Source organism: Lissotriton helveticus, chromosome 3_1, assembly GCF_964261635.1.
Source record: "Lissotriton helveticus chromosome 3_1, aLisHel1.1, whole genome shotgun sequence".
NCBI classification, from domain to species: domain Eukaryota; kingdom Metazoa; phylum Chordata; class Amphibia; order Caudata; family Salamandridae; genus Lissotriton; species Lissotriton helveticus.
In genome coordinates, this window is record NC_136061.1 from 761,361,272 (window position 1) to 761,385,998 (window position 24,727).

At 45.0% G+C, this 24,727-nt stretch overlaps 1 protein-coding gene across 1 annotated transcript in view; it reads right to left on the bottom strand.

Moving 5' to 3' along the window:
• SWAP70 (switching B cell complex subunit SWAP70) overlaps nucleotides 1-24,727 on the bottom strand; it is a 434,919-nt gene that overhangs the window by 186,322 nt on the left and 223,870 nt on the right. The gene's annotated exons all lie outside the window — the stretch shown is intronic.

A 24,727-nucleotide genomic window follows, 5' to 3' on the forward strand; every position in this document is an offset into this window, starting at 1 on the left:
TCTGGGTAACAAAACCTGGTGGTAGGCAGTCGAGTCACCCCATCCTGAATTCCCCTGCGTGTCTAGTTTTCATAAATGTATAGGTTTGCTAGGTTTCCCTAGGTGCTGGCAGAGCTAGAGCTCAAAAACCAAAGGTAGTCTCTTTGTCCAAAAAGGGCAAGATTTCACTGGGAAATTGAGGTGCGACCACGTTGTGTTTTGCACTGTTTCATGAATCAGCCACTATGCCTACCCACGCAAGTGAGGTACCATTTTTTTCGGGAGACCTGGGGGAACGCTGGGTAAAAATTTGTTGATCCACGCAGATTCCAGAACTTTCCACCACAGAAATGTGAGGAAAATGTGTTTTTCTTGTCAAATTCTTAGCTTTGCAAGGGATTCTGGGTAACAAAACCTGGTGGTAGGCAGTCGAGTCACCCCATCCTGAATTCCCCTGGGTGTCTAGTTTTCAAAAATGTATAGGTTTGCTAGGTTTCCGTAGGTGCTGGCAGAGCTAGGGCTCAAAAACAAAAGCTAGTCACTTTGTCCAAAAAGGTCAAGATTTCACTGGGAAATTGAGGTGCGACCACGTTGCGTTTTGCGCTGTTTCATGTCGCAGCCACTATGTCTACCCACGCAAGTGAGGTACCATTTTTGTGGGAGACCTGGGGGAACGCTGGGTGGGTGGAAATTTGTTGATCCACGCAGATTCCAGAACTTTCCACCACAGAAATGTGAGGAAAATGTGTTTTTTTTTGTCACATTCTTAGCTTTGCAAGGGATTCTGGGTAACAAAACCTGGTGGTAGGCAGTCGGGTCACCCCATCCTGAATTCCCCTGGGTGTCTAGTTTTCAAAAATGTATAGGTTTGCTAGGTTTCCCTAGGTGCTGGTAGAGCTAGGGCTCAAAAACAAAAGGTAGTCTCTGTCTAAAAAGAGCAAGATTTCACTGGGAAATTGAGGTGCGACCACGTTGCGTTTTGCGCTGTTTCATGTCGCAGCCACTATGCCTACCCCGCAAGTGAGGTACCATTTTTTTCGGGAGACCTGGGGGAACGCTGGGTGGGTGGAAATTTGTTGATCCACGCAGATTCCAGAACTTTCCACCACAGAAATGTGAGGAAAATGTCCTTTTTTCGTCAAATTCTTAGATTTGCAAGGGATTCTGGGTAACAAAACCTGGTGGTAGGCAGTCGAGTCCCCCCATCCTGAATTCCCCTGGGTGTCTAGTTTTCAAAAATGTATAGGTTTGCTAGGTTTCCCTAGGTGCTGGCAGAGCTAGGGCTCAAAAACAAAAGGTAGTCTTTTTGTCCAAAAAGGGCAAGATTTCACTGGGAAATTGAGGTTCGACCATGTTGCGTTTTGCGCTGTTTTATGTCGCAGCCACTATGCCTACCCACGCAAGTGAGGCACCATTTTTTTCGGGAAATCTTGGGGAACGCTGGGTGGGTGGAAATTTGTTGATCCACGCAGATTCCAGAACTTTCCACCACAGAAATGTGAGGAAAATTTGTTTCTTTTGTCAAATTCTTAGCTTTGCAAGGGATTCTGGGTAACAAAACCTGGTGGTAGGCAGTCCAGTCACCCCATCCTGAATTCCCCTGGGTGCCTAGTTTTCAAAAATGTATAGGTTTGCTAGGTTTCCCTAGGTGCTGGCAGAGCTAGGGCTCAAAAACAAAAGGTAGTCTCTTTGTCCAAAAAGGGCAAGATTTCACTGGGAAATTGAGGTGCGACCACGTTGCATTTGCGCTGTTTCATGTCGCAGCCACTATGCCTACCCACGCAAGTGAGGTACCATTTTTTTCGGGACACCTGGTGGAACGCTGGGTGGGTGGAAATTTGTTGATCCACGCAGATTCCAGAACTTTCCACCACAGAAATGTGAGGAAAATGTGTTTTTTGTCAATTTCTTAGCTTTGCAAGGGATTCTGGGTAACAAAACCTGGTGGTAGGCAGTCGAGTCACCCCATCCTGAATTCCCCTGGGTGTCTACTTTTAAAAAATGTATTGGTTTGCTAGGTTTCCCTAGGTGCCGGCAGAGCTAGGGTGCAAAAACTACAGGTAGGCACTTTGCCATAAAAGGGTCAATTTTTAACTGCAAAATTGAGGTGTGACCACGTTGCATTTTGCGCCGTTTCCTGTCGCAGGCACAAGGCGGACCCACAGAAGTGAGGTACCGTTTTTATCGGGAGACTTAGGGTAATTCAGATTTGTAAATCAACTGTTATTACCAATTGAGTTTTCATGCATTTCTCCCTTCTCAATGAAAGACATTGTGTAAAAAAAAAAATCTTTTAAAAAAATGACCAATAATTCTCATGCTAGTATGAGTATTCCCAATTTTGAAAATGTGCAATTATATACTGTTTCTAGACTCTATAATTTGTGCCCAATTCAGAAATACATAGGTGTCTTTCATACCGATTTTTCCACATATACATTTTCCAAGAATAAGTGCTCTATACCCAGTAAATAAAAAAAATCATTGCAAGTTGCTGCTCAGTTCTTGGATCTGGGTTCGTCGGGTTCTTAGAGAAACTACAAGTCCTATATATCCCCACAACCAGGAAGTTCTAACGAATGTAATGGTACATTGCTTTCCAAGAGCTTTCAAACTTACAAGAAGTTATAGGTGAAAACGTTGAGACAAAAGGCTGTTTTTTTCAAAAAATGTTCAATTATTCCAATATTTAACTGTTAGTTTCTATAAAGAAACCTTCATGGATTTAGACAAATGACCCTTTTTTGAATTCAGAATTTTGTCTACTTTTCAAAAATGTATAGCTTTCCAGGATCCCTTATTGCTTTCAAACTCATTTCTACCATTAACTGGAAGGAGGTGAAAAGCTCTAAAAATAGCAAAAATAGGCTATGTCCCAGAAAAATGCCAAAACTGTGTGAAAAATGTTGGTTCTCTGACAAAAGACTGTCATTTGAACAAGGGAGGGACTGGGGGTGGACAATATTTAATGGGGTCCAATGGACAAGTCCATAAACTAGTAGTACAAGAGAGGGTACAAAGTTCCCCGAGAAGAGTGATGGAGACGTGTGTGTGCTAGAGAGAGGGGGAATCCCCTAGTTGGAATTAAAACCCTCACACACCCAGCAAGCTAGGTGTCATGCTTCATCATATGGGTTCTGCTCCTCGTCAGACTGGCGCTGCAATGTCTGACGGGCTCCCGAAACCGGGGCACTGTATCGGAGATCTTTTATTCCGGCCATATGGTGCATGCGTGTGAGAGGGCAGGGGGGGTGTGGTCGTGAAGAAGGGAAGTTTAAAAAAAGAGGTGAGTCAGTCCACAACCTATTTTATTCTTGTGGTAGACTCCCTCGGTTAAAAAGGGTGGGAGGGGAGCTAAATGCAATGGAGCTATCCTAGCCTAGCAAATTAACTACTACCCTCTTGTTTGGTCAACATGTTTCTTGCCAGAGTGGCAATTCGTCAGGACCTTGGTGTAAAGTACCACACAGTGAAAAGTAAATCAGTGACAAATAACACTAACAATCTGGTATACAACCTTAATTGGTCTGTAATACCGAGGTGCAGGCCGATTGGTCCTGCTGAGATAATATGACCCCGAGAGATTCCCTGAGGTGCTTCGCAGACTGCTTCCGACGGACCAGTTGAGTGAGGGATGGTACCTACGGCGGCTCACGGTCCTGGCCGACACACCTACCCCTCGGACGGCGTCTCGATTGAGGCACGCAGCAGCTGGTGCGCGCCTCAATCGAGACGCCGTCCGAGGGGTAGGTGTGTCGGCCAGGACCGTGAGCCGCCGTAGGTACCATACCTCACTCAACTGGTCCGTCGGAAGCAGTCTGCGAAGCACCTCAGGGAATCTCTCGGGGTCATATTATCTCAGCAGGACCAATCGGCCTGCACCTCGGTATTACAGACCAATTAAGGTTGTATACCAGATTGTTAGTGTTATTTGTCACTGATTTACTTTTCACTGTGTGGTACTTTACACCAAGGTCCTGACGAATTGCCACTCTGGCAAGAAACATGTTGACCAAACCAGAGGGTAGTAGTTAATTTGCTAGGCTAGGATAGCTCCATTGCATTTAGCTCCCCTCCCACCCTTTTTAACCGAGGGAGTCTACCACAAGAATAAAATAGGTTGTGGACTGACTCACCTCTTTTTTTAAACTTCACTTCTTCACGACCACACCCCCCCTGCCCTCTCACACGCATGCACCATATGGCCGGAATAAAAGATCTCCGATAAAGTGCCCCGGTTTCGGGAGCCCGTCAGACATTGCAGCGCCAGTCTGACGAGGAGCAGAACCCATATGATGAAGCATGACACCTAGCTTGCTGGGTGTGTGAGGGTTTTAATTCCAACTAGGGGATTCCCCCCTCTCTCTAGCACACACACGTCTCCATCACTCTTCTCGGGGAACTTTGTACCCTCTCTTGTACTAAAAGACTGTCATTCCCTAAAAGCTGAGAAAATGGAGATTTCAGCCCCACAACCCCTTTTTTGACACCATTTGCAGGGAAAACCCCAGAGGCTTTAATTTGCAGCCCGTTGTTCCCATTTTTCTGAAGAAAAAAAAAAATTTCACTATATTTTGGTTAATTTCTGGGACCCCTCCAAGGGAATCCACAAACCCTGGGCACCTTTAGAATCCACATGATGTTGGAAGAAAAGGACGCAAATTTGGCGTGGATACCTTATGTGGTCAAAAAGTTACAGGGGCCTAAGCGCGCACTACCCCAAATCGCCAAAAAAAGGCTTAGCACAGGAGGGGAAAAGGCCTAGCAGAGAAGGGGTTAAGATTGAGGCCATGTCTATGAGGCAGGGAGTCCCATACAACATACATGTAGAAGATCAAGCCCTTCATCTGACATTTCACAGCGGGCTAGCATAGCAGCAGCACAACTGGAAGAGGAGACTGCTAAGTGGGTGCAAGCATAAGAATAAAAAAGCTCTAGTAAGAAAGAGATCAAATTAATGTTACAAATAACACATGACTCATTATCTCATTGTTCTTCCTAGACATAGTCCCAACTCAATATGTACCAACAAATTGATAGCCTTTTACCAGCACCATTAATATGTTGCAGAATTCAATGAAATAGGTAGAAGAAGTTCAAATTCCAAAGGAAGCAGTAACTGGTGTAAAAGGCATGAAGAATATTGTTATGATCCCCGAGGACCCTTGGGAGGCTTAGATGAGTGGCCCCAATGTTCATCTAGTTTCCATCCAATAAGAGCACTTGGCTGAGACCTGAATGAGCTCAAACCTACAGGCTCTAATGAGGGGGAAAGGGGATAGGGAATAGGAGAGAAACACATGGAGGTTAGAGGTTTGTCTCCAGAGTTCAGTACTGCACTCATCTTCCTCTCCAAGTATAGAGCCCAAACACACAGCAGAGGGACAGAGCTTGGATATAATGAGAAGCAAACACACGGCGTATGAAGTGCACATATAAACAATTACTGAGCAATCTGCAAACCCTATATGACACACCTTATGCGCCGATATGTAGCTTTAATAATGATCCCAGGAAGTACCTGACACCTTCCCTAAGTTCAAGTGCACCAGCAAGCACTGTCGGTGACTGCGACTTCTGATGAAGTTCAGGTGTAGATGGCACAAAAGTGACAGAGAAGCTTTCTTGATAGGTAAAGCAGGTAAGCAGAAAGAAACACCAAGGGAAGGCAGGGAAATACATCAAAGTTGCATGGAATGCTAATATGGCGAGGGAACTGAGTGTATGGGAACTACACAATCACGTAGTTGGGAGGCAACTTGTTTGCTCTACACTGCTATTTAAATTGTCCTAGATGACGTCTTTCCATCATTCTTATAGGTCTTTCTTCTCTGGCTGATCTGGAAGTCCCAGCTGCAGTTTCTCAGCCTCCACTGTCCACTCTTTCACAGTCTCGATGTCCATGATCTCAATTTTTTCTTGTGCATCCATGTTTTCTTATTTTTTGGCTAGTCTTATTTTTCGTACTACCTCCTGACCCTTGTCAGGTCATGGCAGATCATCTAACAATAAAAACATTACATCTAAAAAGTCACTATACCCCACATTCCCATAGCAACCATGTGAAAGAAGGAAACAATTCAGCCCTTACACCTAGAAGGACGCAGGAACTGTGCTATGGTATATTTCTTTTAGGAGCATCCCAAAAACAAAAAGCAATTGCCTCAAAGACAAGAGTATGAATAGTGCTGCAGATTTCAGGTATACCCAGATGCTATGTTACAAACTTTTTTATAAAGTTCATGGACACCCGAAAAGACTGTCAAAGTGTCACAGGGAGAAGGAACAAAGTACTTTACCAAGCAAAAAGAGAGCACCACTAGCTCAATCAACTGACTTTTCAAGATGGTGAAATTTGTAATGAGCTGGAATGAGACCAAAGTCATCGGAAGTCAGTTCCAGAGAGATGCACCCAGGACCGAGAAACTTCTGTCTCCTAACCTGGAACAATGGAAACAGAAAACGCTCCGGAGAACAAAACCAGAGGACTGCAATATCATGTTGGAGTGTACCACACAAGGTACAAGGCAACATCTTAAAAGCCATGAGGAAAGGCCACTGTGGAAAGGCGTAGTAAAAAAAATGAGAAATATACTCAATGATCTGTGAGCTCCAAAAGTGAAATTCGGAAGGCAAAAAGGTCACAGTGAGGCAGATGAATTGACAGACCACGGTGTGAAGGTCAAGGGATTCAAAAGAGAGGAGAATGTTGGAAAGGCTGCAACTGAATCTGTCTACACACAATGACCTTTTTCTGAAAGGCTATCAATAACAATACAGTTGTCTGTGTTTAGCTAGACATACCTAAGGTGTCAGACCAGCCAAAACGCTACATGAGGTGCCCTGAGATAAATGATAAAAGCCCAAGGTACCAGGTCATCCCTTCTCACCAGAATGGATGATCGTTATTGGGCAGTAGGTCGCACAGTTTCTAGCTGATGGTGCTTTTTGGTGCAAGGAGCAGGCAGTGTCCAACCTAGACAAAACTTGATAAGAAGATGAATCCAACTTCACCTCTATTTTTGCATCCACTGAAATCTACAAGATCCACTGATTCCATCCATCCCTTACTGTAGAATTATTCTCGTTGCCAAACCATCTCAGAAACTACCGAATGACAGCACTCACAGCATTAATGCGTATCACAAAAAAGAAGTTTGGCGTACAAGAAGCAAACAGTCAAGCTTTCTAAAGTAGTGGGAAGTAAGGGCGACAGCCCCTTGATCCCTACAGAAGATGGGCAAAAAGTGTGCCAATGATACCAACTAGTGGTGCAAAGCAGTAATGTTCTGATGAAGGCCACAATTCTACCAAAAAACCTGAATAGAAACTGCAGAAGGAATCAACAACAGAAGAATGCCCAAAAGCCCCACATCGATCTAGATAGGTTATAAGGAATACAAGGGACTCAGTTAAAAATGACCAAAATCAGGAGTAAATTAGTAAGGAAAAGCACAATCCATAGCCCAGGGGAACAGATGTGGTTCATCATTTTGGTATGAGAATGGCCTTATCACATGTTAACTATCTCAGTATCCCGGATATCAGATTATACTATAGGGCAGCACATTTGATAGCAGTAAATGATTGGGGACACATGTCAAGTTCGCACCCGACTTATGCACTAGAACACAGCCAATTTGAAGTACACTCCCATCTGCACTATATATATATATATATATATATATGGGGGAAAGGGGTCAAACAGTTGCTGCCGGCGACCCAGACGGCCCTGGAGGTTTGGAAGGGAGCTGAGAAACAAATGGGCTGGCACAAGAACGTTACGAGGCAAACCCCACTATGGGAAGGTAGGTGATTATCGGAATTAGGGAAACTGAAGGGGTTTGAGACAGAAATTTTATAGGAATCTCTACAATTGGGGACCTAATAAAGGAAGGCTTCTTGATCTCATTCGCAGCCTTGCAGCACGAATATCAGATGGGTGAGAGACAAAGGTACAAATATATACAACTGAAACACGCGTGGGCGGTTGAGGGACTAGAAGCGGCAGGAATCCCTGAATTTGTGCCGCTAGAAGGCAGACTCCTGCAAGACAAGATACCAGAGAAGGCCATATCCTGGACCTACAAGAACCTCGTTAATAATGTTCCGAATAGGGGCTTACCCTGTATCAATGTCCTGTCACTATTGCTTCTGTATACATACATACTGGATTGTTATGTCCTGTTTTCAATAAAAAGAATAATAAAAAAAATGATAATGTTCCGGATAACCTAGTGGCCCTGAAAGGGAAATGGGAGGATGCCCTGAGAGATCTGTAAGACATAGATTGGGAGTCGGCCCTGATGTCCCCAAGAGAGGCAGCAATGAAACTGAGGCTGTGTTTAATTAAACTCAAAATACTAAATAGAACATATATGAACAGGTCCCGTCTTCACAAAATGGAAGGGGCAGAGTCCCCGCTGTGCCTCTGCTGCCAGACATAGAGAGGCCGGTCATACACACCTTATGGGAGTGTGCACGTATGCAAAGCTATTGGGCCAGAATAGTGAGGGAACTAAGTGAAATTCTAGGGGCTCGCCAACCAATGGATGCTAAATATGCGTTGCTAGGTATACCTTCCGACATAGACTTACCCAGATGGAGTCTAAGCTTGTGTTAGCTAGGCATGATAGTTGCAAAAAGAGCTAAAGCCAAGAAATGGGGAGTGCTGGAGACTCCGACCCTAAGAGAGTGGAAAACTGGGATGGACATGTACATGGGAGAGGAGCAGGTGACATACAGAATGAAAGTTTGTCCGCGGAAATTCTTTAAGATCTGGTGCCCCTGGATTAGGTATTACGGGCTCGAGCTTCAGGACACACGGGGAGGCCACAAAATGTAGCAACGCCCTGGGAGAAGAGAGGCCCTACCGAACAGTAACCCTTGGGGGGGGAAGGGAGTAGAACCCAGTGGAAGTCAAATGCCATGTTCATAAGCAGTAATATTTCAAGGCGACAGGAAAGGAGTATTTTCTGTAACTACATGAGAAATGTGTATTGCCTGTTGAGCATATCTGTACCAAATATGAAATTGATGTGTCTTGCTAATTACGGAAAAGCTTCAATAAAAATATATTTTTTTTAATACAATCTCAGTAATACGGACCATCGCCTAGACATGTGACATCTACCCTACATCCCACTCAGCCTTGATGAATGATATGCAATGAGTGGGAACTAGCATGAACTTCAGATTGTAGTAAGTCAAACAGTGAACAGCAGGAACGTCATTTTCTCGATTGCCTGGCATTCTGACGAGCATTTTTTCAAACCTAAGGAGAAGGCAGTAGTTATGATATAACAAGTACATTTCAAAGGTGCTGAAACAAGGCTGAAGGGGAAATAGGCATCCCTGAGAAGCTTGGCTCAAAATCAGTGTGGCATCTGTAGTACAAACATATTTAATAATTACTTCAGAAGTATACATTCCTCCTCGGGGAGCTCTCTCAGAATGGAACTAATTCCTGACCCATTTAGAGCCAATGCCTTCACTATCAACTATCTGCCGAACCGCACCAAAATGCAGCAAAAAATACAAACATCATCTACTCAAATCCAGTCCTCAAACACTAATCTATGACGTCTACATCTGTCCAAAAAAGCGTTTTCTCTCTAATGACCTCATTTTCCACACCAAAAAGAAGGGTCTGCTGGTGGAAGTTCATCTTTTCCATGCTCTGAATTGAAGACTGTAGGAAAATCCCTCATGGTCTCAAATTATTAACTTCACTCTCCCTCTTCATCAGAGCCAATGCCACCATTACACTCTACAAAACGGTGTAATTCTCATACAAGCCTCTAAGTCTAATTTAGCTAAGATGGACCATATATTCCTCACCCTCAAGACAGTGATGTCTGCTAAATCCTTTGTTTCTCCGACTCACACCACTAGTTCACTTGACCTGTCCAGCTCCTCTCCCTCCACTTCTTGGATTAGTCCTAGTTCGCTTAATTTCTCTCACCATTTAGTTGTCCCTGAGGAATCTCCATCCCCTTTTGTAGCCTCACAAACCAAGCGACCGCCCTTTCAACCGGATGGTAGACTAAATGGTCCACCCTTCTTGCTGTCAGCAAGTCTGAATCCATCGTGAGTCCCGTCGAAGACACTCCCCCTCACCTCCCACACTATGCGGTACTCCCTCATATAGGGCAGCATTCACCAAGCCTTCCATTCATATGGAACACACAAAACTGATACCAAAAATAACTCCGTTTCCTAACACATTGAGTCCCTACACTTCAACCCACAGCTGGCCCTCTACCAACCTTCCCCCCGCCTCTCCTTCCAATCGAGCCTGGATCCGTTACGACCACAAAGAAGCATCCCCATCACAAGAACCTAGCACCCTCATACTACCAGAATCCATATTTCACTCAAGGTCCCACCTCTCCACAGGTTCCCTCCCATCTGCTCCTATCCTTGAATCAACACTCAGGCTTGGTAACGCGTTTGGACAAGTTCTCGCTACAAGTGAACCTACTTATCCACGAATTTCATGAACTGATAGCCCTTGCTCTGGCTCATTAGGGCCCTAGGAAAACAGCATACAGTCCCCACCTCTGCAATCTTCGGCCTCGACCAGCACCCCTCGCTCCATATCTCTAAAACTCTACCGCTCCCCAACGCCCTCTCTCGCCCTAGAAGAACGAAGGTGCAACTTGCGGCCAATGAGATTGAAGATCTACTCCTCTCCTATTCGATCACTCTAGATATTGACATGGTCCCTATGGACCAAATTCAACCCATTCGAGCCAACCCAAATAGGGAACCTTCTAACAACCATAGTCATAAACAGCGACAATCTAAAGCAACTGAACATCACACAGCCCGACATCTCATACACCTACTTGGTTGAAACATGCACTACTCAACTGTAGATCAGCAAAAAAACATGCTACAGATATATTCAACCTCATCCAAAACAATGAGCTAGATATCAATCCTCACGGCAACCTGGCTAAATCTCTCCTCCACCCCTATATTAGACCTCCTAGTCACGACATAATCCGTCTAGACAGAACCACGAAACAGGGCGGGGGATTAGCCTGTATATACCGGAACACACTATCAGTCTCTCACATGGAGACTTCCACCTCATCCGTAGCTGAATATCTTTGCCTCAACAGCTCTAGTAACCACCTATCAATATGCAAACTACATACTTTCTACCACCCTCTGGCGATAACTTACCCTTCATTGAACAACTAATGGAAATTATATCCTCCAATGATGACCACTCACTATCCCAAATCTACCTCTGTGACTTCAACCTTCATTGGTCTAAACAGAATGACCAAGCAGTGATCTGTCTAAACGCTTTCCTAGCAGAGATGGACCTTGCTCAATTCTGTGACCTGCCAACTCACAACAAAGAAGAAATTCTAGACCTGATTATTTCAAAAGGGAATTCCATCACATTGGCATACATTACTCCTTGTGATTGGTCCGACCACTACATCATCTTCTTCCTTGTAAAGGATACCGAAAAAGATCCAGCCCAAGAAAATTAAACAGTGGAAAAGGGACCTCAGGAATATTAACACAGACTGTCTAGCTACCGAGTGTAAAAATGCCCTGTCACCCCAAGATAACTTGACTGATGTCCATGTTCTCACGGACTTCTACAACTCTACTATCTCTGATATCATGGACTCAATAGCACTGGTACAACTAGCCCTTAGATCCGTCAGGAGCTCCTACAATAAAAGAAAATCAAGACGACTAAGGCCGACTACTTCAGAGCCCAGCTTAGGTAAGCCTCTAATCACCCCAAAAAACTTTTGAAATTGTCAAACAGCAATCAGTGACAGCTTCCAATCATATATATATATATATATATATTTGTAATACAAGTAATATATTTATATAAATATATAAAAAAACTAAACCCATCCTGAATCCCAAAAATACTCCACCACCCCAAAACCCTAACGCACCGTGAACCCCAAAACCTTAAATGCACCCTGAACCCTAAATATTTACCCTACACCTCAAAACCTTAAACCACACTTACCCCTAAAATTATCACTGCACCCCAAAATCTAAACGCACCCAGAACCCCAAAATACCCCTGCACCCCAAAACCTTAAACAAACCCTGAACCCCAAAAATACCCCAGCACCCCAAAACCCTAAACGCATCCTGAACCCTTAAAATTCTCCCTACACCTCAAAACCCTAACCCACCCTGACCCCCAACATTACCCCTGCACCCCAAAACCTCAATGCACCCTGAACCCCAAAAATACCCTTGCACCCCAAAACCCAAACACACCCTGAACCCCCAAAATACCTTTGCAACCCAAAACATTAAATGCAGCCTGAACCCTAAACCCCCCCTACACCCCAAAACCCTAACCCACCCTGACCCCTAAAAATACCCCAGTACCCCAAAACTAAAATGCACCCTGAACCCTAAAATTACCTAACCCACCCTGACCCCTAAAATTACCCCAGCACCCCAAAACCTAAACGCACACTGAACCCCAAAAATATGCCTGCACCCCAAAACCCTAACTCACCTTGAGCCCTAAAAATTACCACAGCACCCCTAAACCTAGATGCACCCTGAACCCCAAAAATACCCATTCACCCCAAAACCTGAAACGCACCCTGAACCCTAAAAATACCCTATACCCCAAAACCTATCCCACCTGACCCCTAAACATACCCCAGTACCCCAAAACCAAAACACATCTTGAACCCTAAAATTACCCCCTACACCCCAAAACCCTAACCACCCTGACCCCTAAAATTACCCCAGTACCTAAACCCACCCTAAAAATACCCCAGCACCCCAAAACCCAAACATACACAACCCTAAAATTACCCCTGAACCCCGATAACATAACCCAAGCCCAAACCCTACACTTACCTTATACTTACATTTTAAAAACATATGATTTTACCATTCATGCATTTACAACGAATTTCGTTGTAAAAGCATGCGTGGTAAAAGCATATAAAATGTAATGCCATGCGTTGTAATGCGGAGTCATGGTCGATGCGTTGTCAAGGTATGCGGGGTGTTGGTATGCGGGATAAAAGATTTGTGGTAATGGTTGTTTACTGCACTAAGAACAGGGCCACATGGGACTCCATCTCACCCGCAGTGACGAGAACATCTACAAAACCCTGCTTAGCATTAACCCCTCTAATCACTTTAGTGACCCACTGCCACCAGCTGTCTTCAATGAAATCAAGGAGGCCCTCATTCCCCTCTGGACAAACATTGTCAAAACCTCTCTAAGCAAGATCCCCGAATGTCTAAAAGCAGCCCAGGTCTCACCTATTCTAAAAAAAACGATGCGGACAGATCTGATCTCAACAGCTTTCACCCCATTTCCAACATCCCTACTCTGGCTAAGCTCTTAGAAAAATGAGTCCAATCGCAACTCCGCTTGCACACTGAGTCTTTCAATCTTTTGGATCAATACCAATCCGGCTTTAGGAGTGGTCACAGTCCTGAATCGGCACTCATCCACATCACTGATGATATCTTAAACATGCTAGACCATAACGAATCCAGCCTCTTAATCCTCCTTGATCTCTCTTCTGCATTCGACACAGTTAATCACGATAATCACGATAACCTTCTAGCTAAACTAGAACACAGGATGGGCTCTGTACTGCAATGGTTCTCTTCCTTTCTTCACAATAGATCCCAAAGAGTTAAGGTGCATCATTCCTTATCCCATCCATCTGCAATTCTCATGGGGGTCCCGCAAGGCTCTGCCCTTTCTCCCATACTCTTTAATCTTTTTCTGGAACCACCAGGGAATGCTCTAACATCCATGAACATTCTTTTTATATGTATGCGGATGACACACAACATTATCTGAAAATCAACTCTTCTGAAGACTTAATCTCACTCAACCCCTCCTTGAAGTTTATCCGAAAATGGCTAACTGAAAACCACCTCTTGCTGAACAGCACCAAAACAGAATTCCTTCTCGTTTTCCATACTAATCACACCCTCAAGATTGACCGTTGGATGAAACACCTCACCACCTTCAACTGCTCCCCGGTTATCATCGACTCAGCAAAATCTCTTGGAATCACCCTGGACTCACACCTGAACAACAAAAAAAATATCAGTAAGATGTGCAAGGGTGTGAATCACCAAATAAATATTCTTAGAAACCAAAAACCATTCCACTCTCAAGAAGACTTCAAGCAGGTGGTACAAGCACTTGTCCTACCTGACTAGACTATGGAAGTGCAACGCTCTGTGGCCTCCACAAATGTACCTTAACCCCACTTAGGGCCTCATTGAATGTCGCTGCTAGACTGATCACTAACACTAAAGGAAATGAGTTCATTTCCCCAGCCTTAAGATCGCTAAAGTGGTTACCCTACGAAGCAAGAATACAACTAAAGATTGCTTGTTTGAAGCACAAAGCCATCCACTTAAAATCACCCGGTTACCTTGCTCAAAAACTGGAACTATCAGGTGGATGCAGACCTTCCAGAAGTGCTAACTCATTGCTACTCAAACCGCAGACTTATCGCAAAAAAAAAACGAGACTCAGAGCCTTGTTGAGTGCGGCACCTAAGATCTGGAACTCTTTCCTACCAAAAATTTGCAGAATCCCCTACACGGCGGCGTTCAAACAGGAAGTAAAAACAATCCTAATGAACAAGTTCCTGCCTTAATTGGATCATGGCTCGTCTGTTTTTCAAGTGTCCATTTTCTCTTTTTTTCTCCTATCTATTTCAATGTCTATGATTCTTTGCCTTACCTATGAAGTAACGTTTTACAGTACCTTATCAAGTTATATTGTGCTTGCATTTATGTATAATCTTATTGGCTCATCATGTTAACCTCCTATACCTCAACGTTACCCTACCCTGTTCCTCTTCCACTACTGTGAAGCACTCTGATAACCTTCGGGGTCTTGTTCGCGCTATACAAAACTTTTTTAATAAATAGGCTGAAGAAACAGAGGTGCACAGGCCACCTGTCCTTTTGTCTATTCTGAGGAAGCAATATAAGAAACTCAATTTCTGTGTGGTGAACTGGTTACCAATTATATCTAGACTAGCAGCTCTTCAAAACTAGATGATTAAGAAGACTTCGGTAAGACCTGCTCAGGAGGTTGAAGGGAGATACTCATCACTGATGAATGGTGTTTATCTGATGGGAGTTGTGGTAAACCATATTTGAAAAAAGAGCAGGTAGACATGGATGGAATCAGTGACGGTAAAACACACACTTCATACACCGTACAGACTCATCTGAAGAGACAGTGATAAGATGTTGCAACTGGCATGGCTCTGTGACTCCAGTGTTTGAAAATGGCCAGGGTTTATTTAGGAGAACTAACCTACTCATACTGATCCCTACAGGTAAGTCAAACCAGCACCATAGGGCCGCCCCAGTAGAGCAGTTATAGGACCAGGTCTATTACAAAGCAAGATCTTCACCAGTCAGCACTATCTTTCCAAGAAGAACAGTTCATCACTGCTGAGTCAATGTGAAAAACGAGGGTTACTTACCTTTACTTTCCATGTGATGAAGTGTTAGATATCCAGGGAAACTAAACCTATCTTTAGTCGAGATCTCTAAAAACGAGTGAAGTACCACATAGTATACAACAATCCTGTCTGATAATCTCAGCTGAAGAAAATGGACTGTCTAAAGGAATAAGGCAGGAACGTGGCAGAAATGGATGGAAGAACAGCAGGTAAAAAGGAAATTGTGCACATGCACCAGTATCTAAAATTGTTCTTACTTTATAAGGTTTCAGAACTGGTATAGGTATGTTCTCTAGCAAAAGTCGTTTTCTGGGTGCTCCCCAGACGCAGCCTTTCTGCAAGGTGATGACTCAAACAGCAAGTAGCAATGACACTGGCTCCAAGAGAGAGTATCTCAAACAAAGGTACAATGGGGTGTGAGATATCTGCACCTCCTTAAAGTACTAGTACAGGCAGACAAAAGGGTCTAGAAACTACCTCACTGAAACAGAATCTGCAGTCCCATGCCTCACTCCTTCCATTTACCAATGGCAGTGCTCATGAAGAACTAATTAGCGTCACTTTGCTAACAAGTCCCTTGTTGAACGGGTTAGCCTTGTCTCCATCCTTCTCCACTTTGGTGTCTGGATCTCCACCCTTCAGCTACAAAAATATAGGCAATACACTTCTACTGCCGAAGGAAGATGTTTGAATCATCCATTTTGCATTATGCTAAATCAGGGGGCATTTAATATGGTCCCTCTGTTCATAGGACTCAAACTCTCCCCACAAATAGGGTCATACTAACTACCACATGTACATGCACTCTCAGAGCAAGATCTGGAGTTCGCATATAAAGCAGAACATTTACACAAGAAGGGGTCAGAAACCACACTCTTATCTGACACAGGAAAAAAGGTACGGTCCTAACCAAAGATTCCTAATAACTTGGTACACTGCCATCACCACCACTTTGTGTGATGTTCCCAGAGTAAACACAGTACCCTATGCCTGCAATGAGGGCACACTTTGGGTATCCTGTGAGGTAACAGAACATACAGAGGACATACCCTACTTAGGAGATGCATTAGATCAAGGGAGAAGTATTTTACAGGTTAAGAGAATCCAACAGATTTAGGGCCAGATATAATCCCAAATTGTCAAAATAATGACATTTATTTTTCCCAAGAGAGGAGCTTAATAGCAGGGTCGGACTGGGAACCACAACCGACCCTGGCAAAGTGCTCGGCCGCCCCTCCCCCCCCCCCTCCTCGCTGGGGGGAGGGGTTGGATGTGCCAACGAGCTCTTTGCCGGGGCCGGGTTTCGTCCGATTTTGGTAAAGGGCCGATTTTGCAGCTATGCAGCAAAAATGGCCCTGTAACAAAAACGGCCCCCAGGGGCCCAAACCGGCGCCCACCCCTGCGGCGCACCGGTGGATTGCCCAGTGCCCGCTATGGCCAGTCCGACCCTGCTTAATAGCGATGTTGAACGTGTCAAGGACAGCCATTCTTCACTTCTGGGCCCTGACGGACACGCTGATGTCACACGCCGCAAGCAAGTCAGCGAGGCAGCGGCCAAAGCAGCAGGTCTCTTGGCCCCCGCTGGGCCCAGTACTGCCCCCAAACCTGAGCCTCCATGGCCCACAGCAGCCCGACCCCCGACTTGGTTTGTAGTAATGCCCTGCCTTTCTTGACTTTCGAGGCTCTTGGAGGGCGCTTGGTGGGCATTTCCGGGCTACGGGCCCAGTGGCCCTGAGGCGGGACTTGGGGGACAGAGTTGGACCTGGAGCTAAAACCTGAATACTGTCAGGTTTGAGCCCAGTTCAGATCGCCCTGTGCAGGTGTCTTCCCTTGCCCACTCGACCTTCAGGATTGATCCTTATGCTACTCCCACAAGCTGGTCACTACTGGTGGCAAGATACCGCTGTGCACGGAGCAGGCATTTCCCTGTTGCCTGAAATCGCCAGCTCTGTTAGCGTTCTAGTGTTTCCCCACGAACGCTGACTCAGTGTACTTGAAGCGCGAGCGTTCTATGAACGTCGCACTTCAACGGTATTTCCTCCGAGAGGCGAAGGTGTCATTCGCGCTCTCTTCACAGTTAGTTATTTATAGTATCTAAGTCTAGTTTTAGTCAGGGTAGTGATTTTAGCCCTGAATATTCATTGCCCGTTTCTTCCCTAAGCTCCGGCGGCTTTCCTGTTTGCCGCGTCAGTCACCTTCGAAGTCCCGCTTGCCTCACGGACTTCCTCTCTGAGGTTTCCAAGCGGCTCAGTCCCATTCATAGTCCTCTGCCTCCTGTCACACTATTTTTTCCCTGCTTCATGAAACCCTCCGTGGAGAACTGCTTTCCTGGTCCTCTTCTGAAAACTCTTCCGTGACAGCTGGTCATTCAGCGGCAGCGGAACCTTGTTCATGGTGAGCTCGAACCAGTTTACTTGACTGAATATAAATGTTCTTTTGCACCGCTTCTTGAGTTGTGGAAACTTGGTGAAACACTTTGAAAAAGACTAGTCCATGCCAGTTAGACTTCACGCTCAACAGTTATTTGAACTGAACTTTTGGCTGCCTTCCTTTGGGTGAGAGAATTGGAGCTGAGCTGCGCACTTCTTCATCCACACAGAGCCTACAAGTAGATAACAATATATATATATATTCTTGTGTACCATCTATACTTCGTTCTCTGTGCCACAACAGCAATGCCCCATGGACCATCTCCACTGCAGCCTTATTGAGACCTTCTAGAGAGCAGCTTAGCCTCACACACTCACAGGTACTTAGGATAAGGTATAGGGTAGTTTAGGAATCCGCACTTTGTAGGTCAGAACTTAGTAATTGTTGTTTTGTTTTGCAGAACTATCTTCACCAATCCTAGAGCGGAGAAGATGAATGTGTGAGCAGTCTCTCTGTTTGTCTTATCCACTTCCCCTTTCCCTGACGTCCCTGTCGCAAGAGCAATCCGGCTCAGGGGCGAAAGGGAATTGGGAGATATCTTCACCTTCGGTGTGGTACCCCCGCGGAGCTCAGAAACTACCGGTACTTTCTGACAGATTGAAGTGCCCGCTGTTGCTCTCCGCTTGAGTATCATGGCCGAAGGATTAGATTTGAAGGCCCTGGGATCCATCCTGGAAGAATTGCAAAAGCAATTGATGGAAACCCGAGAGGAGGTTAGAAAATCCAATCAGGAGACTAATTTTCTTCGTCAGAAAATAAATGAACTCACAGTTAGTCCAAGCCCAGATTTTGGGGGTCAGAAGTCCCAAACTTTTAATCCATCTCCAGCCACCAGTGAGTTTTCCACCCAGGTAGTGCATGCTATGTCTCCCACTATTCCTCTAGCCCCTCCCGAAAGATTTATGGGTGATCCAAACAAGGCACAGGTTTTTGTTACTCAGTGTTCGTTACATTTTTTGTGCAAACCTATAATTTTCAAGGAGGATCAGTCCAAAGTGGCGTTCATGCTGTCGTACCTGAGTGGAGATGCCGCATCTTGGTCGTTGCCTTTGGTGTCTACTAATGATCCTGTGCTGTACAATTTCAGGGAATTTAAGACAAAATTTTTACGAATTTTTGATCGGAGAGCAATCTCTCAAACCACAGATAATGAGCTTCTTGATTTAAAACAAGGTAATCGAGAGTTGGTGGCGTATTTGGCTCAGTACAATAAGCTTATTGTTGAAACTAATTGGCCAGTAGAAAAAAGAGCAGCCATATTTTACAGAGGTCTACGAGATGAATTGAAGGACGGTCTCTCTCAGATTCCTAAGAGACCCACAGACGTTTCAGAACTCATCGACCTGGTTCTACAAATTGATCAAAGACAATCTGAGAGACGTCAGGAGCGGCGAAAAGAAACTCGACCCATTCCTCCAAGATTTGACCGAATGCGTCCTGAGAGTGTTAAGGCTAAGGAAGAAACCACCATAGAAGAACCTATGCAAATCGGAACGGTTCGAGGACCTCTTAGCACAGAGGAGCGTGAAAAGAGAAGGCAAGGCAAATTATGTATGTACTGTGGAGGTTCAGGACATTTTGTTAAGGAGTGTCCACGGAGACCTAAGACGGCGTCATGGGTAAAAGACAAGCTCCACCAGTAGAAGGAGTTGCTCTGGTGGAAGCCGATTCTAAGTCAACTCCCTAAATCCAGTCTTTGTCAAACACCATGCCGTTTTCTGCTCCTCATCTCATACTCTCTTGCCAAATCATTTTTGGAAAAGAACAGAGTGCAAATGTCGCAATTATGATCGATTCTGGAGCTACAGGAAATTTCTGCGATATTTTGTTTGCTAAGCGTTTGGGAATACATTTTGTGAGAAAGGACAAACCTGAGCCGGTGCGAGCTGTTGATGGAACTCCTTTGTCCTCCGGTCCGATAGCCTTTGACACGGAGACCATCTCGGTGATTGGGCCTGGAGAACATTATAGTTACCTCCGATTTAGTTTAATTGATGCTCCTCAATTCCAACTCATTTTGGGCCTGCCTTGGTTAACAGAACATAACCCGAAGATTGATTGGGCTAAGAGAACTGTAGACTTGGCTTCCGAATTTTGTTTGGAACACTGTTTTCATTCCCCCCCACAGAAGAGAGAGTCCAGTGAAACCTACTGTTTGGCTAATCAACCGCAAGTAATTTGTTTGGTGGAACTTCCAGAAATTCCTGCGCAGTATCAAGATTTGAAAGCAGTGTTTGATGAACAAGAGGCGCAAAGACTTCCCCCTCATCGGGACTACGACTGTACTATAGAATTGGAACCAGGTGCTTCGCTGCCATGTAGTCGCATATATGCTCTTTCAGAATCTGAAAATTGGCATTTGAAGGAGTACCTTGACAAAAACCTGGCCTCTGGATTTATTCGGCCCTCTCAGTCCCCAGTTTCTTCCCCTCTTTTTTTTATTCCGAAGAAGGACAAAAGCCTGAGGACTTGCATAGACTACAGGGCCTTGAATTTGGTGACCAGAAAGAACCGTTACCCATTGCCACTTATCTCCGAACTTCTGGATCAGGTGAAGGAGGCTCAGATCTACACCAAATTGGATCTGAGGGGAGCCTACCATTTGGTTCGGATGGCTGAAGGAGATGAGTGGAAAACGGCATTTCGGACACGTTATGGTCTTTTTGAGTATCAGGTCATGCCCTTTGGGTTGTGCAACGCTCCTGCAGCATTCCAACATTTTGTAAATGACATACTTCGAGAATTCCTGGATCGATTCGCAGTGGTCTATATAGACGACATCCTAATTTTTTCCAAGAACACTGAGGAACATGTCCAGCATGTTCGGGCCATTTTGGAATGTCTCTTAAAAAATCAACTCTATGTGAAATTGGAGAAATGTGTATTTCATTCCACCAAGGTAGAGTTTTTGGGGTTCATACTCTCCCCAGAGGGAGTCTCCATGGATGAATCAAAGCTCAAAGCAATCCGAGATTGGCCTGCTCCTTGTTCAGTAAAAGAAATCCAAAGTTTTTTAGGTTTCGCCAATTTTTATCGGCGATTTATTCAGAATTTTTCGGCAAAGGTGAGCCCCATTACTCGATTGTTGCGAAAGAATGAAAGGTTTGTCTGGGGGTCTGAGGCAGAAGAGGCCTTTCAATTCCTTAAAGAATCATTTGTCACAGCTCCCATTTTGCAACACCCAGATCCTTTGGAACCATTTTTTGTAGAGGCGGACGCTTCCAATCTGGCCATAGGGGGAGTTTTGTCCCAACGTCACAAGAAAACTGGACAACTTCATCCTGTGGCTTTTTATTCTCGAAAACTTACCCCAGCAGAAGTCAATTACGCCATAGCCGACAAGGAATTGTTGGCAGTCAAAGTAGCGTTTCTTGAGTGGCGACATTACCTGATGGGAGCCAGACATGTGGTAACCGTATTTACAGATCATAGAAATCTGCAATTCCTTAAGTCAGCACGAACTTTGACTCCACGACAGCTCAGGTGGTCTTTATTCTTTGCTGACTATGACTTTGTCCTCACGTATAAACCTGGAGTAACCAATGGAAAAGCAGATGCCCTTTCTCGGTTAACTGAGAGCGAGAGCCCTGAGGCGAAGACAGAAGAATTTCTCATTCCTATCAATAAGATTGTGGCAGTCACAGTGGAGGATGAGTTTGAAGAAAGGATGGTCCTGGAATTCAAGAGGAAAGAATACTCCAATTGGGAGAACGAGGGTCCAGACCGTTCTGTAAAAGATGGGAAACCATATTTTCAGGAAAAGATGTTCGTCCCTGGAGAGAAACTGCGAGAGGAAATCATTCACAGGTTTCATGATCAGCCCATGGCTGGCCACAAAGGAGTCTTGAAAACCTTGGAGTTGTTAAAGCGAAATTTTCTTTGGCCAGGTATGGAAGCTCAGGTTCGACAGTATGTTGCCACTTGTGAACTATGTTTGAAAGGAAAAAGTCTCAGACAGTCTCCACAAGGACTTTTAATGCCTTTACCTGTACCTCCCTATCCATGGCACACTGTTTCCATGGACTTTATAGTAGAGTTACCATCCTCACAAGGGAAGTCAGTCATTTGGGTGGTGGTCGATCAATTTTCTAAAATGAGTCATTTTATTCCCCTCAAAAGCCTTCCAAACGCCACTGAGTTAGCCACCTTGTTTGTACAGCACATAGTTAAACTACATGGAATCCCGAAGGTTGTGATTTCTGATAGAGGTCCTCAGTTTGTGTCTAGATTTTGGAGATCCTTTCTCAGAGGTCTGGGGGTGGACTCTCGTTTGTCCACCGGTTATCATCCTGAGACCGATGGACAGACGGAGAGGGTAAATCAAGATTTAGAGCAGTACTTGCGTCTGTATTTAATGGATCAGGAGGGAGATTGGCCTTCTTTACTAGCTCCAGCTGAGTTTGCCTACAATAACTCAGTGCATTCCGCCACTGGTTATTCTCCTTTCTACTTGAATTCAGGTCGGCACCCCAACATGTTGGTGGGTAGAGTAGTTGAGGATGTCCCAGCTGCAGAAGAAGTAATACGAGAGTTACAGTCAGCCTTTCAGTTAGCCACTGCAAATTTGATTAAGGCAAAGGCTTCCTTCAAGAAACAAGCGGATAAGGGTCGTAAGGCAAATCCAGTCTTTCATCCTGGGGATCAAGTTTGGGTTTCCACGCGTCATATGCGCTTGCGGGGAAACCGAAAGTTTCAACCCAGGTTTGTAGGACCTTACTCCGTAGACAGAATGATAAATCCAGTTAGTGTAAGGCTTCACTTACCCCCAACCTTGAAGATCCACCCCACTTTTCATGTATCTCTGATTCGAAAGAATCCACCTAATCTTCGTAAGGTTCTTCCACCAGTTTCAGTGCAGGTTGATTCTTCGGAGGAGTTTGAAATAAAGAGAATTCTGGATTCCAAGGTTAGGAAGGGACAACTATTCTACTTAGTGGACTGGAAGGGTTACGGTCCAGATGAACAATCTTGGGAACCCAGTTCTAATGTTCACGCTGCTAGATTGGTGAGGGAGTTTCACAAGACTTATCCACACAAACCTAGAAAGGGGGCTTTGGTGGGGGGTACTGTCAGGTTTGAGCCCAGTTCAGATCGCCCTGTGCAGGTGTCTTCCCTTGCCCACTCGACCTTCAGGATTGATCCTTATGCTACTCCCACAAGCTGGTCACTACTGGTGGCAAGATACCGCTGTGCACGGAGCAGGCATTTCCCTGTTGCCTGAAATCGCCAGCTCTGTTAGCGTTCTAGTGTTTCCCCACGAACGCTGACTCAGTGTACTTGAAGCGCGAGCGTTCTATGAACGTCGCACTTCAACGGTATTTCCTCCGAGAGGCGAAGGTGTCATTCGCGCTCTCTTCACAGTTAGTTATTTATAGTATCTAAGTCTAGTTTTAGTCAGGGTAGTGATTTTAGCCCTGAATATTCATTGCCCGTTTCTTCCCTAAGCTCCGGCGGCTTTCCTGTTTGCCGCGTCAGTCACCTTCGAAGTCCCGCTTGCCTCACGGACTTCCTCTCTGAGGTTTCCAAGCGGCTCAGTCCCATTCATAGTCCTCTGCCTCCTGTCACACTATTTTTTCCCTGCTTCATGAAACCCTCCGTGGAGAACTGCTTTCCTGGTCCTCTTCTGAAAACTCTTCCGTGACAGCTGGTCATTCAGCGGCAGCGGAACCTTGTTCATGGTGAGCTCGAACCAGTTTACTTGACTGAATATAAATGTTCTTTTGCACCGCTTCTTGAGTTGTGGAAACTTGGTGAAACACTTTGAAAAAGACTAGTCCATGCCAGTTAGACTTCACGCTCAACAGTTATTTGAACTGAACTTTTGGCTGCCTTCCTTAGGGTGAGAGAATTGGAGCTGAGCTGCGCACTTCTTCATCCACACAGAGCCTACAAGTAGATAACAATATATATATATATTCTTGTGTACCATCTATACTTCGTTCTCTGTGCCACAACAGCAATGCCCCATGGACCATCTCCACTGCAGCCTTATTGAGACCTTCTAGAGAGCAGCTTAGCCTCACACACTCACAGGTACTTAGGATAAGGTATAGGGTAGTTTAGGAATCCGCACTTTGTAGGTCAGAACTTAGTAATTGTTGTTTTGTTTTGCAGAACTATCTTCACCAATCCTAGAGCGGAGAAGATGAATGTGTGAGCAGTCTCTCTGTTTGTCTTATCCACTTCCCCTTTCCCTGACGTCCCTGTCGCAAGAGCAATCCGGCTCAGGGGCGAAAGGGAATTGGGAGATATCTTCACCTTCGGTGTGGTACCCCCGCGGAGCTCAGAAACTACCGGTACTTTCTGACAAATACTGTGGCGATGCAGGAACTGTGGTGGAGTGCAGTGAGGAGTATCGAGGCTCTCACGGCACAATGTGGAATAGTGCACTTCCTGCAAAGGCGATAGCGGCAACAGACCAGGTGTGCAGGTAAGCTAAGGCCGTAGGGCTATGGTCCTCTCCGTAAGGTGCAGAAACGGCCAACGTTAGGTTGGTGCGCCTTGCTCCTCTGGAGGGTCCGCTGTCAGCCTTTACCAATCCAAGTCTTTGCTGGTGGTGGATCCCTTGTTCTGTTGTGCTCAAACTAGAACTGAAAAAGGTCCAATGGTATAGCAATTAGTCCAGCTTTTCATATATTCCAAATGCAAATAAAACAGCCTTGGAATCTTTGGAGCCACCACTTTGCCTTGCTTCACCTTCTGTGACTCGCCATCTGTTACCTTACTTTGCTTCTTTGGCATAGAGTGTTGGAGATGTGTAGTGCTGTCGTGTATTTCTATAGGTTCTGAATCAGTCCCCCTATTCCTGACCCTATTCTGGTTAAACTAACTATCAAGTT